Source organism: Callospermophilus lateralis, chromosome 6, assembly GCF_048772815.1.
Source record: "Callospermophilus lateralis isolate mCalLat2 chromosome 6, mCalLat2.hap1, whole genome shotgun sequence".
Classification (NCBI taxonomy): Eukaryota; Metazoa; Chordata; class Mammalia; order Rodentia; family Sciuridae; genus Callospermophilus; species Callospermophilus lateralis.
Genome location: NC_135310.1, coordinates 35205326 through 35223822, shown reverse-complemented (window position 1 = coordinate 35223822; position 18497 = coordinate 35205326). Strand labels below are relative to the sequence as shown.

General features: G+C 35.5%; 1 protein-coding gene across 17 annotated transcripts in view; it reads right to left on the bottom strand.

The window, feature by feature from the left end:
• The window catches only part of Epb41l2 (erythrocyte membrane protein band 4.1 like 2), a 192064-nt gene that overhangs the window by 114389 nt on the left and 59178 nt on the right, over nt 1-18497 (bottom strand). Inside the window, exons 1-2 of one of the 17 annotated variants that reach the window (XM_076858253.2) lie at nt 7205-7292; nt 3590-3710 (exon numbers count right to left, since the gene is read on the bottom strand). The exons of 13 other annotated variants lie outside the window; for them this stretch is intronic. The gene's annotated coding sequence lies outside the window, so the exon portion shown is untranslated. 3 more of the 17 variants (XM_076858258.2, XM_076858247.2, XM_076858246.2) reach the window with 3 other exon arrangements.

The window sequence follows — 18497 nt, the reverse complement described above, 5'->3', positions numbered from 1 at the left end:
TGTACTGCTCTAGGTAAAAGAACCTATATTATATCAAATCATCCTTTACTTTCTTGGTAAGGACCTGTATTATATCAAATCATCCTTTACTTTCTTACGTTTAAAGGAGATAAATTCCAAGGTGCTGTGTCAATCATTAGCCTAAACTACCTTCCATGAAACATAACACTGCTTAAACCACTCATCCTTAATCAGAATACTAGAGCAAACAAACTTAAACAAACAGAAAACTCTACACACTCACAAAGAACTTCAAAAGTAAGAGGTTCTTCAGTCCACATGTGTCCTTAAGACTTTGAAAGAACCTGGGCTACTCTGCAAGCCCTTCCAGTTCACCAACTTTCATATGAACTGAAAGGGCTTGCAGAGTAGGAACAGTGGGCTGCCACTTGAGTTGCTCTAGCCTCTGCTGATCACAAGCTATGAGGCTTTTGTTATCTTCACTTACTATTTAAGGACCCAAGATTTATAAAATGGAAAAGTATACATTTCTACATTTTAAAAATAGTAAATACAGAGAATAAAGGAAGGCCTTTGTTCCAACTTAAAGAAGCAAAATGGTGCAAACAGCAAATAACCATTGATTTAAATAATATTGGTAGCATGCAGACATTTTAAATTCAAAAACTGACAAAACCAGTTTTCCATCTGCTATTGTTATGCTGGTTAGAAGATGTGTAGGAGCATCACTGTTAAGGATACCCACAATCACTTGCTTAATCACCTCAAAGGGTCTAATAGCTAAAGAGAAGGTTCTTTTATTACCCCACTATCTTCTATTAAAGCATCAAATGTGAGGGAAAAAAATACAGCAACCCAAATACAGGAATATATCCAATATTTAAAGGAGGAGGAGGAAAAGTAGAAAATGGAGAACAGAGGAAAAGAATTTTAAAAATATCTGGAAGTAACACCAAAACAGGTAGAATAGACTGAAAGGGCTGTGAGATAGTTCAGTCGTACCGAGTGCATGCTAAGCATGCGTGAAGCCCTGGTTCAGTCCCCAGTACCTAAAAAGGGGGTGGGGGGTAGACTGTAAGTCCTTTCCATTATATTTTTCTTAAGTATTAGAAGGTCTAGAAAATGCTATCCTCTCTATTCAATTAAGTATTAACACATTCTAAAGAAACTATTTGCCTATTTATATTATCTATATGGTGAAAATACACAAGTGCTATTTTTTAAATAATACAAGTCTGCCTACCCTAGTTATAACATACTAAATAATACTTGTTTATTTTTTAAGAGAGAGAAAGGTCCTATAAGAAAGACTATTTCTGGGGGCTGGGGCTGGGGCTCAGCAGTAGAGCACTTGCCTGGCATGTGTGAGGCACTGGGTTCAATTCTCATCACTGCATATAAAGAAATAAAATAAAGGTCTATCAACAACTAAAAAAAATATTTTTTAAAAAGACTATCTCTTTAAAGACATAAACTAACATTTGGTTCAAACTAAGCCCCCGAATCAAATGATCTTGAACTTCAACCATTTGCTAGTTCAAGTCTAACGGGATCAGGTTTCATTCAGAGCATGTACTTATTTCCACTGCTTTTTATCCTTTTAAACAGAACCCAAATTTTTGTTCAGCTTTACTGCCTCTTCTACATGTGAACAGTAGAGGCTGGCTCTAGGATGGGCCACAAAGGTAAGTTCGGTTGGGCAACTGTGCAATCTCCCTTTCCTTGCAAATATGCAGAAAGTCTGTTGGTGGATTTCTGGGAAGAAACTTCTCCCTCTAAAAAGAGCCCCTTTGCTGCCTCTGAGCACTGTATACAAAACTCTTGGAAAAGCTGCTGCTGTCTTGAATTTATGGAGGAAGAAAACCTGGGGACAAAATGACGTACAATAGAGAACATTGGCAAGAGTCACAGAAGCCATCCTCTGAGCCTGCCACATGTAGTTTGGTCCTATTTCAGAGCTTCTGTGATGTGAAATAAAATACACCTATAGTTGAAAAGGCTGAGCCAAAGGTTTCTGTTACTTGCGGCCAAAAGCATCTTAATAGTTTCATACAGGCTGAAGAAAGCATTAGAAAATAAGCCTGAAGAGATTGGAAGTATATACAGATAGAGCTCAGGTAATTACTACTCCCCAAGAGTTTTATAACCTGCATACCTAAAAGCCATGGTTGTTGAAAATTTTGTTTTTTCCAAATGCTCATTTTTTCCAAAATTTTTTTTATTGGTGCACTATAATTATACATAACAGTAGGATTCATTATATCATATTCACACACACACACACACACACACACACACACACATAGAATATAATTTGATCAATCTCATTCCCCAGTACCTTCCTTTCCCCTCCCCAGATCTGCTTGCTCTACTCTAGTGATCTCCCTTCTATTATTGTTATTTAAATTAGTGCATTATAATTATACACACACACATACATACACACACAATTCATATACAGACATAGCATAACTTGGTAATTTCTTCTGCAGTTCTGCTCCGAGTCCTCCCCTTTCCCCTCCCTCTCGATCCCCTTCCTCTACTCTATTGGTCTTCTTTACGTTTTTGTGCAGATGCTCAATTTTTTAAAACCAACTACCCAAGATAAGATTAGTGAGATGAACCATTAATTCTTTAAGACTCTAAATAAGAATGAAACAAACACAAAATCAAGTATAAAACTCCCTTTCTTCATATATTGAATAGAAGTATATGAAAATTAGGGTATAATTTTCAATAATGCCCAATTCCAATAATCAAGATAAATGCTGACAATCTTACCTGTTGAAAAAAAAAAAATCCTGCAGGTCTCATGAAAGATTATGTTGAGAGAGATCTGTGCCAGACAAAGCCCTGTCCAAAAGCAACTGGAGCCATCCCAAAAACATATCCTTTCCTGAAGTGAGAGCTCATAACCAAAGGCTGTGCATAAATCATTAAGAATCCCAATCAGAGACCATTATTCTCATAATTATAATGCACATAATCCTTATAATACTGGATTGATGGGCAATCCAGCAGTCTAAACCAAGAGGCATTGGAAACTTCTTAAACCCTGCTGGCTCTGCATCAGATGAACCGCGTTTGCACAAATTCCCTATCTCAGATAGAGTTCCAATATTGTGTAAGGGCCAGAGCTAGACTTACCTCCTTCCTGTGAGAAGTTATCCTAACATTTGTATAAAATAGCCTGGTGATCTGGAGATGAAATGAAATCAACAGAATGGGATTAGAACTCCTGCTCAGCCTCTTATTAGCTATGTAACCATGTTATTGAGTGTTGCTGAGTTTTAGTTTCCCCATAAACAATACAGGGATATAATATGTACTCATTGGATGGCTCTAAGGACTAACTTAGAAGCTATACATAAAGTGGGTGGCACATAATAAAGTGATAATGAATGGTGGCCCACTGTCATCAAATAGAAATTCTGTGAAAAGGGGGACTATATCCATTTCTTCACTAATAGTAATAATACAAAAAAAAATAATAACATCAGCCATTCATTGAGCACTGCTCAAGAAACTCTGCATGAAACAATTCCTTTAATCTTTATAATCCTTTAAGGTACAAATTAAAATTATTTCCAGGTTACAGATGAAGAAGGTCAAAGGACAAACAACTTACCCAAAGCCATACAATCAATAAATGGAAGAGCCAGGATTCAAATCCAGGCTGTCTAGCTCCAAAGACCTTATGTAGTACTGTCACCAATCCAAAAATGCCTTCACTACTGTTTAACCAGCACCTAGCATGATGTGGGAGAGTTAGTCGTTTATTTAAAAAGTGAAATCAGTAAGTTACTATAACAATTTAGGGCTTTATAATCATTAATAACATATCCTGAGTTATCCCCAACACCCCACAAATTTCACTGACCATCAGGATGTGGGTAGAGTCAGTATCTTATTTCCTCCTTTCTCGCAAATATTTGAACACATTCATAGCATATGTAACAGACATAAATAATACAGATGAAAGAATTACTGTTCTCAATATAGTGAGGAACACAGATAGCAAGGTTAGCATCAATATGTAATCAAACAACTTGTCACTGACGTAAATTTTAGTAATTTGGATTCATAAATTACTTTCAGTTTCAAAAACAGCCAGTTTTCCAAAAATTACCACTACCAACTTTTCAAGAAACCACAATGGTCCCTTCATTGAACATGCTGATTAAATGCTTTTTAAATTTTTGGTAATACATGTTTTTATTACTTTATTATTGTTGTTGTTGTTTTAACCATGTGAATGGCTCTCAAATCTTTTTTATTTTAAATTTATTTATTTTGTTATACATGACAGCAGAATGCTGTTCAATTCATATTATACAAGGAGAGTACAATTTTTCATGTCTCTGGTTATACATAAAATTGTTATACCATTCGTGTCTTCATAACACGTACTTAGGGTAATGATGCTCATCTCATTCCATCATCTTTTCTACCCCCATGCCCCATCCCTTCCCCTCTCTCCCCTTGCAACATGTTTTTTGAAGAGCACCAATTCTCATTCTCAACTGTATTCAGTACAGACATATTTGCTCTCTAATTGAAATCAAAAAACTTGAATAAAATGCCAAATAAAATGATCCTAGTTAAAAATTGACTCAACATCAAAAGTCCAAAACAAATGTATAAGCTCATCACATACAAACACCCCCCAATCCCTTTCAGCAGCTTCCTAGGGAAAAGCAGGAATAAATTGGCCTAACAAGCACAAACATGTCATCATGTTTCCTGTCCACACCTCTTCCCTGTCCCACATCTGCTACAACATTCCCATGAAGAGGGTAAAATTTTTGTGAGATGAATAACCTCATGCAATGTCATGCATGCAGTGGCTTCTCAATAAATACCTTTTGTGATGTTCCTAATACTCGGGGAGCCTTTATTTGGACCACCATCATATGATGCTCCAAAGAAAAGAAAAATACACTAATGAGCAATTTCTTCCAATGACAGCATATCCAGGCTCAAACAAACACTACAGTGCCGACACAGAATATCTCCCTTAATCATAACAGACACTAGGGAGTTTAGGTTTTCTGAGCTCATCCCATCTACACTATACATAAGATCCCCACCCAGACCCATCATAAACTCAAAATCGGTTAGTAAAAGTGGTAATCTTTACAACCATCCTACTACCATCTCTGTGTAAATAAACTCTAAATTCAGCAGCTACCAAATAACAGTAGTTGTTCAGGAGGCTCTACCCAAATAAGCTAACGATAAATCCACCAAGGTTAACTGCACAGGATAAATGCAGAGGCTGCAAACGCTGCATTTTAATAGGTCATAAGACAAAGCTTGTCAAAGTCAATCAACCCCCACATGATGACAAGTCCACCAAGCTGGAGCCTACCCTGATCTCATCTTTCTAATCCTCTTCTCTATAAGCTTTGGAATGCTGCATTGGACAGAAATAAATACCTAAACCTTGTCAAAAAAACATAATTCAGTTATAAAATTTTGATCATCAGCTCTTCTTCCATTTTAAATATTGACAGCACTACTGAAGAGTTACGTCAATGTAGAGTATGTACTCTAAAAAATAAAACTATAAATTGAATGATCTTTCTAGTTGAGGTGAATGCCAAACATTGACTCTAGTCCACTAGTAAGTCCATAATTAGAAGGATGTTAGAATTATGTACGGTCCAATCCTGCCATGATTGGAACAACTTTCTCCAGAAGGGAAAAACTGTAACTAAAATGGAATTAGACATGCCATTTGGAATGCCACAAAACTTTTTTTTTTTTTTGGAAGTATTTCTACTCTGAGCACAACAGTTTACAGTGTGAAGCCTCAAGTAACTATTGTTAGGTGGAAGGAGCTACAACTCACCCTTAAGGTAAAATTCTTGAGATAAATGCATCCTGAGGTAAAATTCTTGAAGTTTAATATTTGCACAAGTGATTTGCTAGAGGATGCCACTGGAAAATAATGCCAGGCATTCAATCTTCAGAGTGTATCAAAAATTCAACCAAAACTATGTCAAAATTTTAAAATTTACCTTTCTAACTTAACTTGCTTTGTGATCCTGCTTGATGTTAAATTCTATGTCATCAATATATCATCCATACAGAACACTTCAAAAATGATGGGGGCAGGGGATTCCAAGCAGATCATCAGCATCATTGACATTTTTTCATTCCCAACACCCACGTTGCCAATTATTTGATTGGGATAACAAATGGAAAACTTCCTCAAGTACACACATGTGTGCTCCACCCCCACCAAATATACCACAATTACTTCAGGGGCATTCTCTTCCGTGGCAACAATAAAAAGGAATTAAAGAGATCACTTGGTAAAATGGTACGGGTTTTCATTTTGTTAGGAAGTAGCAGCACCAAAACAAGGGGTTTTAGAGGTAAGATTTTGTTGTTGTTGTTGTTGTTATTCTTTTCTTTTGTTTTTAGGAAAGATTGTTAGGAAGATTATACTAAGAAAAAAAGCATGAGGAAGATTTTTTTTTTTTCTAAGTCTGGATGTCAGATTCTGGGCAACATGGTGAGTTTTTCACATTTCTTCAATGTGACAACAGATTAAATATTCAGTAATAAAAGATGCTGATACCTATCTTATTCAAACAATATTACTTAGAGTAAGACAACATCAAAAAGGCATACAGTTCATGGTAACGGTTAATGCAACTATATTCAGATGCTAAAAATTGTGAATTTAAATCTCACCTTCTTTTAATCACATCAATTAGGGTCAGAATTAATTCATTAAATTCATTTGTCCTTTAATATATTAAAATAACTGCATATTATTAACTTTAAGCAGGTTTCATGGCATTTTAGATAACTTTCATAGTTCTTCACATCACAACACTGAAATAATTATGAAACAGCAAGACACACAACTAACTTCACTACTCTCACATTTCAAGTCTCTGAAGAAAGAATATTATGTGAAAGAAAACTTGCCAAAATTCAACACAACTAAAAAATACAAACAAGTGGTCTAAAAGTAAACTCTGGCCCCTAAAAACTATTTTCCCCCATAGCCCTTGATTCAAATGAAACATATTCTCTTACCAAACATTGGTCGTACCCTGATTCCATCTACTCTGTACATTAGTTATTTTCCAAATTTTCAGTCCCCTGGATATTCTATCATGCTCTCAATAGCAAACTTCCTTCCCTAGCAGAAACAAGAATGTACCACAAAACCCAACTGCTATCACAGAATCTGTTCCAAAAATCTCCCACTTGAAATACATACGCAACTTTTAAGCACATCAAGCCCCCGGGGTCTGCCGTTCCCTGTCATTGGAAGACTGTGGAAAGCTGATGGAAATTCAGTGTCCAAAAGCTTAATGAGCAAAACTGGCCCCACCCAAGCCAGACCCTGCTGGAGAAAGGCATGCTCAGTAGAAAAGCTCAGCTTGGTTCCAAGTCGTTTCATTCCTCAGCTAGAAAATTCACATGGGTCAAAGAAAAAAATCAGCTTCCTGGCTGCCTGTTATAGCCACTAAATGAAGAGTCCTTCTACTAAAAAAGCTGATTTTAATAACAAAACTATAATTCTGTAATTAGAATTTTTATAATTCTATTGTTACCAAGAATTTTCTTCTCAGTTTTTGTGTTAATGATTTTGCTTTGCTTTGGGTCTCTGTCCCTAAACTTTTTTTATGTTTATCATTTTAATCCACCCTACAGACACCAAAAGCATATATATTCATCATATAGTCAAATCATCTTTATTTATAAACTTCTACAAACTGTAATACATTTTCAGATACAGAAAAACCATGCAAATACAGAACCCAGTTTTCAACATATAGAGATGATATATTCATTTTGACTTATCTAAGAGTTTTCTATTCATTCACGGCATATAGAAAAATAGATGCCATTTTAACCTAGATTGGATACTATGATAAAGGTATAAAGCTGATATATCCCTGTTTTACACTGTCAATTCTAAATTGAGAAGTGACAAAAAGTAAGATAATCCTACATCCATCACATGATTACAAATATACATGGAAGCAAAGTAAACATAAGTTATTAAAGGAAATGATGTCAATTCTAAAATCTAAATCAATGTGATCTGAAAAATAACTAATCTTCCTTAACTCTATAGTACCAACCTATTACATTTCCACAATTTAAATTCTGGAATTTTTTTTCCAGTGTATATATTTACTTTAATGATTCAGAACTGAGACTACAGATACATATGTGCATTCTCACCCTCCTACTAGAAATCTTCACCTATCAAGCAGTCCCTAAAACAAGGAATAGTTTTATATCTTCATACTGACTTATTAAAAAATCTTTTTAAAGACTTTGCTCTAACAAATAAAGCACTTTACATATTTAAATAGGATAAGTTTTACTGTATGGAAAAATCTAAATTAAATTAAGTTTCAGTAGCAGTTCCAAGAAGATTAATCTGTCAAAATGAGCAAATACAAAACTTTTAAACACTCCTATATAATGGAAGTAAACTTCACTACCCACCACAAAGTTTTAATTGATTCACATAATGGCATTTTAATGAATTTTTTAGTGGAGCCAATTTTATACAATTCAAAGCATCAGCCTTTCTTCAGATTAAGTTCTTTCCACTTTTTTAAATAAATGTTGGTAGTACAATTGCAAATTTGTTACAGTAGACTTCCTGAAAATATTGCCTCCAAACAGTTTTTGAAATTGCTCTGGAATCCAGAAGTTTGAGAGCTATCGATCTAGAACACTGATAGACCTCCACCTCCATCCCAGGCGCCTCTGATTACCGTGGATATCTTCTGGTTACCTGAATATCATCTCTGATCACCCTTTCTTATCTTCTGGGACTCCTGCCCTCTTCTTTTACTCTCCTATCCTTATGGATTGAATGTGTCCCTCCTAAAATTCACATGTTGAACCTAACTCCAAATATGATAGTATGTGGATACTGTGGCTTTGGAAGATAGTTTCGATGAGGTTTTGTGAGTGGGACCCTAATGACAAAGAAGGGACTCCACAGAAGTATACAAATTATATATAGTGTTATTTAAATTGGGTTTAAGAAAGAAGTCTATATGAAAATCATATACATTAATAAAGGAAAATTTTTACCCCACCCTTACAATCAGTTCCCTTGAGTATTTAAAAATTAGCATTCTGTGGCAACAATCAAGAACACAAGTAACAATAAATGTTGGTGAGGATGTGGGGGGAAAGGTTGACTCATACTTTGCTGGTGAGACTGCAAAAAAAAAAAAAAAAAAAAAAAAACACTATGGAAAGCAGTATGGAGATTCCTCAAAAAAAAACTAGGAATGGAACCACCATTTGACCTGGTTATACCATTCCTCAGTATGTATCCAAAGGAACTAAAATCAGCATACTACAGTGACACAGCCACATCAATGTTTATGGCAGCTCAATCCACAACAGCTAAGCTATGAAATAAACCCAGATGCCCCTCAACAATGGAATATTATTCAGCCATTTAAAAAATGAAATTATGACATCTGCCAGTAAATGGATGGAACTAGAGACTATCATGCTTAGTAAAATAAGCCAATCCCCCCAAAAGGCAAAGACCAAATGTTCTCTGATACATGGATGCTAACTCACAATAGGTAGGAGGAAGGGAGGAGTAGAGGTACACCAGATTGTGGGTGGGGGTGAACGGGAACGGGGTGGAGGGACGGGCGATACAAATGGGAAAAACAATAGAATGAATCCGACATAGCTTTCCTATGTTCATCTGTGCATACACTACCAGTGTAACTCCACGTCATATACAACCACAAGAATGGGAAGTTATACTCCCATGTGTATATGATGTGTCAAAATACATTCTAGTGTCATGTATAACTAAAAAGAATTTTTAAAAGAATAACTTTATGACATTTTCTGGTAAATGGATGGATCTGAAAATTATCATGCTAAGTGAAAAAAGCCAACCCCCACCAAAAAACCAAATATCAAATGTTCTCTGATATATGAGTGCCAAACACAATAAAGTGCGGGGAAGGGGAAGAATAGAAGTTCAGTAGAACAGACAAAAGGGAATGAAGGGAAGGCAGCAGGGAGAGGAATAGGAAAGAGTGGAATGACTCTGACATGACTTTCCTATGTTCATATAGGAATATACCACGTTGAATCTCCACATCAAGTACAACCACAAAACTGGAATCTCTATTAGAATAAGATATGCTCCATGTTTATATGTCAAAATATATTCTACTGTCATGTATACCTAAAAAGAACAACAAAAAAAATAGTGTTCTGAGAATAAACTTCATTTCCAGTTTTATAATGGTATAATATCAAAACATGGCTCCTTTTAGGAGAACACAAGTCTTCCTACTAGATTTAAATTTAAGCTATTCCTCTCCAGTTAAGATTTTAAGTGCATGGAGGTACACAAAATGTACAAAGTAAAACACCCACAAATTTTTAACATTAATTTTTAACATAAAAGTTTGTTAATATGAATTTTTATCTATTACATCTGTTTTGGGAAGATTTTCTTAAAGCCATGTTTTGATAGTGTACCATTATAAACCTGGAAATGTGAAGATTTATCCTCAGAATGCTAATTTTTAACTACTCAAGGAACTGGTTATGAGGGAACTTATGTATGTGAGTTTGTTCACAAGAATTTTAGCCTAAACCAAGATCATAATTTCTTGATTTTGAAAACTGTCCAACCTCCTACTTTATGAGGGGAAAAAAAAAAAAACACCACAGAATAAGGAATTAAAATGTAGTAGAGGACCCAACTATTGACGGGTCAACTCACACCTCCAAAACCTTAATGAACATCAACTCTGAGCACAAAATAATTCTCCAAAATAAACCTCTTTTTGATTCTACTGATTTTACACAGAATCCAATTTTGCCATCCACCAATCATCAGGCAAGACTATACTTCCTGAACAACATGGAGAAGTTTTATGACTTCTCAACACAGATGAACTTCAGCTGGTCTGTAAAACTTTCTAACAAACCACACTGCATAGGATTGTTCTTATTGATACATCTGATGTCACCAAGAAAATACAAACAAACACACACACACACACACACACACACACACAAACACACACACACACACACACACACACACACAGTTTTCCACTAGTGCCTTGGCTATAGTGCATAAGTTCTCTCCCGACACACACATCACCACAGTTTAACTTCTCTGAGGCTCTAAATTCAGAATAATTTTCCCATGAGTCATTTGCAAAATTTTTCCCAACCAGACATCTTGGCAATGTTAAACTAACATGTTCTATCTATTACATTAAACACAATTACATCTGTTAAAATGCAGTATTCAAAAATATTGTAGATTTGTGGGACTCTGGAAAGAAACACACTGTAGGACCCTGGATTTTTATAGGGGTTTATGGACAGAAAGTGGAGGCAGGTATAAAAATGAGGAGCAGTAGTTGAAAACCTCTAATCAAAATATTACTATTTAAAAAACATTTTAAAAGTATTAGTGCAAAGCTCTTAACAAATCTTTTCTAAATTAACTATAAAAGTCAAAATATTATTTTTAAATTATACAATCAAACCATTATAGTAATGTGGTACGAACTTTAAAATGCTTTGTTTTTCATCCTCTTTCATGGTTGTCAAAAGAAAAAATTACAATAAATTCAATTTTAAGATTTTAATTGGCTTTTGGAGGAAAGGTTCAATTTCAGAATTGGCAACATCCCATTCCACAGAATGAGTACTGCAATGATCTGAGCAGAAAGGGTTGACTCTACAGACTCAAGAAAAGGGCTAAGGAAAGCAGAGACAGAACAAAAAAAAACAGATGGTCAATACAGTTAACCTAGTGTTGAAACAGAAATATCTCCTTTAACACATCAGCTCAGGTAAATTGATTGATTGCTGTGAATCTCCTGGGGTTTTGTGGCATTTTGGTTTTGAAAGCTTCAGAGTTCACTCTGATTGCAGATTGCATGACACCTTGTTTGGTTGGCTCTACTACAGCCTAGTTGCAGAATAGTTCAAACCAATAATGTCCTTTAAATTTTATTTAACACATATAAGAAACACTTGCTGAGTTCCTATTTTGGATCAAGCACTGATCCAGACCCCAGGAACCTAGGTAAAATTCTTCCCCATACAGTCAAAGGAATTCACAATCCAGCCAGGAAGACAGACACAAACAAATCATTACACTACACATGATAAGGGATTTAAGAGAAGTACAGAGGGGCTGGGGCTCAGTGGTAGAGCTCCTGCCTCACACGTGTGAGGCACTGGGTTCAATCCTCGGCACCACATAAGAAAATAAAGATATTGTGTCCATCTCCAACTAAGAAAATATTTAAGAGAGAGAGAGAGAGAGAGAGGTGTGTGTGTGTGTGTGTGTACAGGAAGGGCAAAGCACAAGTGGTCAACTCCCTTGGGAGGTCAAGAAAGGCATTTTAAGCTTATGTGTTTACACTCATTCTTCTTGCACTATGAATGGACAGGTGTTACTGCTAGGTAGTTTCCTTAAGGACTAAAAAAATAATATTGAAGCACCTATCACAAAGTCCACTACGTATAAAGAAAAACACGAAGATTTTGCTAGCACCCATACAATACCCTACATATGACAGAGCAAAATGGGATTTTTGCAGAATCAAAATTTAGAGTCAGAGAGACCTCAGTATTACCTTGTTTTACTAGATTGGGAATCTGAGGACCAGAAGTTAAGATTATTTGTCTAGATTACATTTTAAATCAATGGCAAATGTGTCCAGGCTAGATGTCAGATTTTGACTAATACTCCCAATTCTTTTCCCTATAGCAGAATGCCCTGCCTGGATGAGAACAAACAAGGAAGACACACTGATAAGGAGAAAAACAGCAATCCAGGCCCTTTATTGCTCTCTAAGAGCCTGAGACCAAAAATTCAGCCAACCTAAAATACCTGCCAGCTCTATCTCAACCTCTGTACCCAAAAAAATCCTACACCTGCCTTTAAAAAAAAAAAAAAATTATATATATATATATATATATATATATATATATATATATATATATAAGAGAGAGAGAGAGAGAGAGAGAGAGAGAAATTTCAAAAAAGTGGGGACAGAAACAGAGACAAAAAAATCATCTATCTTTCTTCCCAAACTAAAAGAACATTAAACTTCTATTCAAAAAGCTTTGATAATATTTGCATGTTGCTATTTAGCTAAGTCTGTGGAGATCAAAGAAAAATCACTATGTCAGTCACTGGTAAAATACTAAATGAATGTAAGTTACTATTAAACATAGAATTTCAGTCGTCAAAAATTGCATCTATACTTCTCCCCTTCAAAAGTTGACTGTATCATTATGTTTACCTTACTTTTTTATATATCAAACATTAACATACAGTAATCTCCTATCAATCTGATTTATCTGTTTTGTCTCAATTTGTGGAAGGAAAACTATTTCCCCACCCTAACCCACCTTCCATAATTTCCCTCCTTTCTTTCCTCTCCTTTCCTTTCAAACAGCCACCATTGTTCCAAGGGGCCCCACTAGAAACACATAAACATTGAACATGTCAACACAAGAATCATATCCAAAAACATGGATAAAGTTGAACACTACTCCTACCAAGGCAAGCTGGGAATGCTACAGTGTATGTAATAGGCAGTGAACAACTACAAACGCAGAGGGACCTGGGGAGGTGCGAAGCTGCCAGAGTCCCTCCTCACTTCAGCTGCATCAGGGGCAGCCTTCTGCCTGCCTATCTATGCAATCTGTAATGGACTGGCACTTGAGAATCCAGTGTGCTTCTAATCCTACACGGTTTTATTAGCTCTTCCTAATTTCAAATCATAGCTCTGCTCACTCGTTCTATAGCTTCACATCAAAAATTTCACTCTCTAAACTTGATTTATAGAAGAAAACCTTAATAAGTCCCAATAGTTTCTCAGCCCACAGCCTCATCCACATAAAAGAAACAAAAAATATCCAACATCAGGCCAGCATACTCACCACTACCTCTGCCTATGAGATCTTAATTTTAATTCTGTGCACTTGGGTTCTGCTAAGATCTATTCATCCCCTGAGGAACTGCTGTTTGATGATAGCTTCTGAGAACACCAACCTACATAAAATGTGGCTCCAGAAGTGTTAGAGAAGGGCATTTGAATAAATAACCATAGTACAAAGTGAATAAGAGCTATAATGTAGGCATAAAAGATCTAACAGTAACTGACTTGGTGAGGGAAGGTTTCCCAGGGTGACACAAGCTGACCTTGAAGGATAAGAAAGAACTTACTGGGAAGATTGTAAGTGAGTGTAAGTATACTCCTTGGCGTGGGAACAGAAAGGGAAGGGCCCAGGATCATCAACAATAAATGTGGTGAGAGAACGGGGAGTACCTCATCTGCCTGGAACACAGGGTGGGAGTGGAGATGGGAAAAGGAAGCAAGAGCCAAACAATGCATGATCAGTATGCTAACTCAGATGTTTTTACTCTATCCTGAAGGCAATGGGAAATAATACTTTGTATTTCAGCCATGTGAAAAAAAAATGATACAATGAAAGGAAACTGGTTAAGATGATGCTTCAGTGACACAAGAGACAGACAGGGTTGAAAGAAAAAAGGCAAGTAAACAGAGTTCATAAATGTTTAGTGGGCAAAATGAACAGGACTTAATATTGAAGTGGATTGTTGGAATAATAAAGAACTAGGTTTCTGGGCTGGGATTGTGGCTTAGTGGTAGAACACTCGTCTGGTATGAGTGAGGCACTGGGTTCAATCCTCAGCACCACATAAAGATAAATAAATAAAATAAAGGTATTGTGTCCATCTATAACCAAAAAAAAAAAAAAAAAAGAACTAGGTTTCTGAATTCCTGGCAGAAAAAGGTCAGAGAGTAGTGTTATTAACCTAGAGAGAGACTTTCAAAAAGACTAGGAAACAAAAATAAAGGAAATAAATGCTTCCACGTTGATGTATTTGGACTGAATGTCCATGTGACAACCAGGCAGAAAATGAGAAGGCTGGCTGGAAATGTGTGTCTGAATGACAGAGGCTGGGTTTCTATTCTAAGATCTAGAACTACTTGGTCAATCAGTGTTATCAGAGATAGACGGGGGAATTATCACAAAAAAACAAGAAAAATGCTCATAATAAATCCCCAGACAGAGGGAACAAGGAACCTATCAAGGAAAAAAATCAGCATAAAAACAGCAAACCAAAAAGTACTGGAAGAAGTAGCCAACAGGGACATAGGCAAACTGATACTAATACTAACAAGGGTTAAAAGGTGTCATAAAACTGCTGGTAACCTCAAAGAACAAGTTCAGTTGCTAGTGGGAGAAAAAGCCTAGTTGCAAACAACAACAACAACAAAAAAAAAATCGAAGAGGCCAAAGTAAGAAGTAACATGTATACAATTACCTCTGAAATCTAGCCTTTTCTTCAGAACAGGGGCAAGTAATAACTACCCAGAAATGTAGGGTTGAGGGAAGATGTTTACATATAGAAGAGGTTTGGATTGTTTTGTTTGGTGCAGGTTTTGGGGGAAGAAACAAAGAAGGAAAAGGTTCAAACTACAGAGGATAATATAACCTTGGACAGCAGGAGGGGCATCTCTACCCCAGAGACCAAAGGGAAGGGTAAAGGCAAATGCACAGAAGCTGGGAGAGGAAGAGGTTTAAGGAAGCTAGAAAAGTAAGAGTGGGTCTGAAGCCCTGATCTCCGTTTTGAATAACTTCTTCTAAAGCATTGCAGGGAGGGGGCAGGGTGGAGACACTCAGGAGAAAGGGAAAATTTTGGAGAAACTATGGTCAACACAATCAAAAATAATTCTCACAGCATTTATGTAAACATGTGGTTCAAAACAGGTTAAGTTGAGTAATATTCAGCATGTAGAGTCATCGGTGTTTTAAACTTTTCAATCTTTGGGATTTCCTGCATCATCTTTGATCTTCTAATATATTAACTCTATTTTTTCTAATAATATTAACTCGATTTCTTCTAATGTAGTTACTCAATTTGTATATGAATATCTCTTAAGTTACCCAAAAAATATATTATTAAATGAGTGCTAATCTTATCAGCATCCAGACAGAAAAGTAACACACTGATATTATACAGTTTGAGGAGGGGCATTTTGTTTTCATCATAGTGTGTGCCAAGGGCTTGACTAAATTTATTTTACGAGATACAATAACTACAACTGTAATTCCTATTCTTAAACTGTGAAGCCTGTGTCTCAATAAAATCCCAGTTTAAAAGACAAGACAATGAAGACCACCATCACCACCAGAGCCCCATAAGAACATGTGAAAGGTTATAAAACAAAACTCCTTTTATAGAGTTGAATCCTTTCCAGGGTGGGCCTTTAAGACATTCTGACAGTGCACACAAATACTATCTCTGGAACAAAACCAAAACAGCACAGCTGCAAGACATCTTCCTCTGAGGTTGTAACTAACTCAATCACAGTTCTTCCTTTTAGCAAGAGAGTCCATAAAAGCCAGACGCACAGCTATTTTCCCCTACAAAGTGGAACCAGTTTCTCGTGATCCAAATTTCATAAAAAGCTAAAATAGACAGTATGTCCATTTTAATTTTTTAAAGAAAATCTGACCTTGTTACAGCATCTATTTATAGTTTTCATTAAGAAAAATGCCCAAGTGAACCAAAGCTATGCTAAAATAAATAGAAATATACATTTTTAAAACTATAATCCATCACAACAATAAACAGGAAATTTAGATCCACAGTAACAAAATATTTTTTCAAACTTCTAAAAATAGTGATAAAATAAATTAATGACTGGTATTCATATTTACATTATTGATTTATTTTGAGCTTAATTTAAACTTATATCTGAATATTTATACCCACTTAAAAAAAAAAAAACACTTGAGATTAATTTAAAAATCAAAGACAACTTGAAATCAATTTGAAGTAACTCCAACCTAAGAAAAACAATTCAGGTAAACAAATTAATGCTTTATCTTGTGATACTTTCACTGTAGTTTTAACTACATATCTATAGCAATACCAGCAAATGCTCTTCGACAAACAAATCTTCTGCAACCAAAATGAAAACCAAAAACTAAAGTAACAATCCCCCCTTACCAAAAAAAAAAAAAAAAAAAAAAATCAGCCTTCCATAAACTTCAAAACTTAAGTTGAAGTTAATAGTGTTGGGTAGCCTAATGCTTCAGAAGTTAATGACAGAGAAGATAATCTATATTGCTTTGACAATAATTTATTCTGAATAACAACAAAAAAGACAACAGAGGGAAATAATTACCAACAAATGACTTATTGGAATATTATCTAAAATTCTAGAGAAACAGAATACCAAAACTTGTGCCAAAATATAAAATGTGCAATATTATAAAACTAAGAGATAAGGGAATTTCTCAGCCCAAGTTTCAAATATGCTTTCAACATACTTTCTGTTGGTCCTATTATATTGCTGTAAATAAAATATTTTACTAATTGCAATAGACCTACCCTGCTTTGTGGGCAAGCTGTCTGCTTTATAAACATCCTAATTTATGAGATCCTAATTTAAAATATCTTTGCACTGGGAATATTATCAAGTTCATTTTACACTTGAATAAAATGAAGCTAAAGCTGGGCAAAGTGGCACATGCCTATAATCCCAGCAGCTCAGAAGGCTGAGGCAGGAGAATTCCAAGTTCAAAGCAACAATGTAGTGAGGCCCTAAGCAGCTCAGCAAGACCCTGTCCCTAAACAAAATATTAAAAATGGCTGGAGATGTGGCTCAGTGGTTATGAGTTAAATCCCTGGTACCAAAAAAAAAAAGGCTCAGAGAAACTAAAAAACTTCCCTTATGAAGTATGGAATGCAAAATTGTATAGTGGTTAATCATCAGTCTTGGAGTTAGACAAAACTGGATTTGGATCCTGGCTCTACCTCCCTAACAACTATGTATGATGTAGAGCTGACCTGAATCCAATTCTACTTTACATTAGATATGTTCTTATAATGTTTATGTAATCTCAGTTATACCTCATTGCACTCCAAAAAGTAGCCTTTATATAAAGGGTCTCACCTACCCACACATAAGGATCTTACTGAAGTGTTTCTATTCTAATACAATAAATTTTCTCCAAATTATTTTTTATAAATGCATAAAGGAAACTGTAAAATATAATGTAAAACTGTGGATCTTTCTTCTACCTTCCAAACACATGCAAATACATCAACAGATAGTTATCTGGCACTTAACATTAATGGCCTTCCTTCAAAGCACTAAGAATTATTCAGGGACACCAGAGAAGTCGAAATGCAAATCCATCTCTATAAATTTGTGAGTGAACTATAAATGCATTTTAAGAAAGAACATATGTGTATAGGTATTACAAACATATATAAGCAGACTTCCCAGAACAGTTCTGATTTCAAATATCCTATCTACTGTCTCCTTAAATAAACTCACACAGTCCATTTTTAATTGATAATCACCAGACTTAGGAGTTGAGAACAAGAGATTTCTAGAAGAAATCTGAATAGAACTTTGAAAAAATATTCCATTGATGGGAAAGAAGGACAAGGACAAAGAATAGTCCTT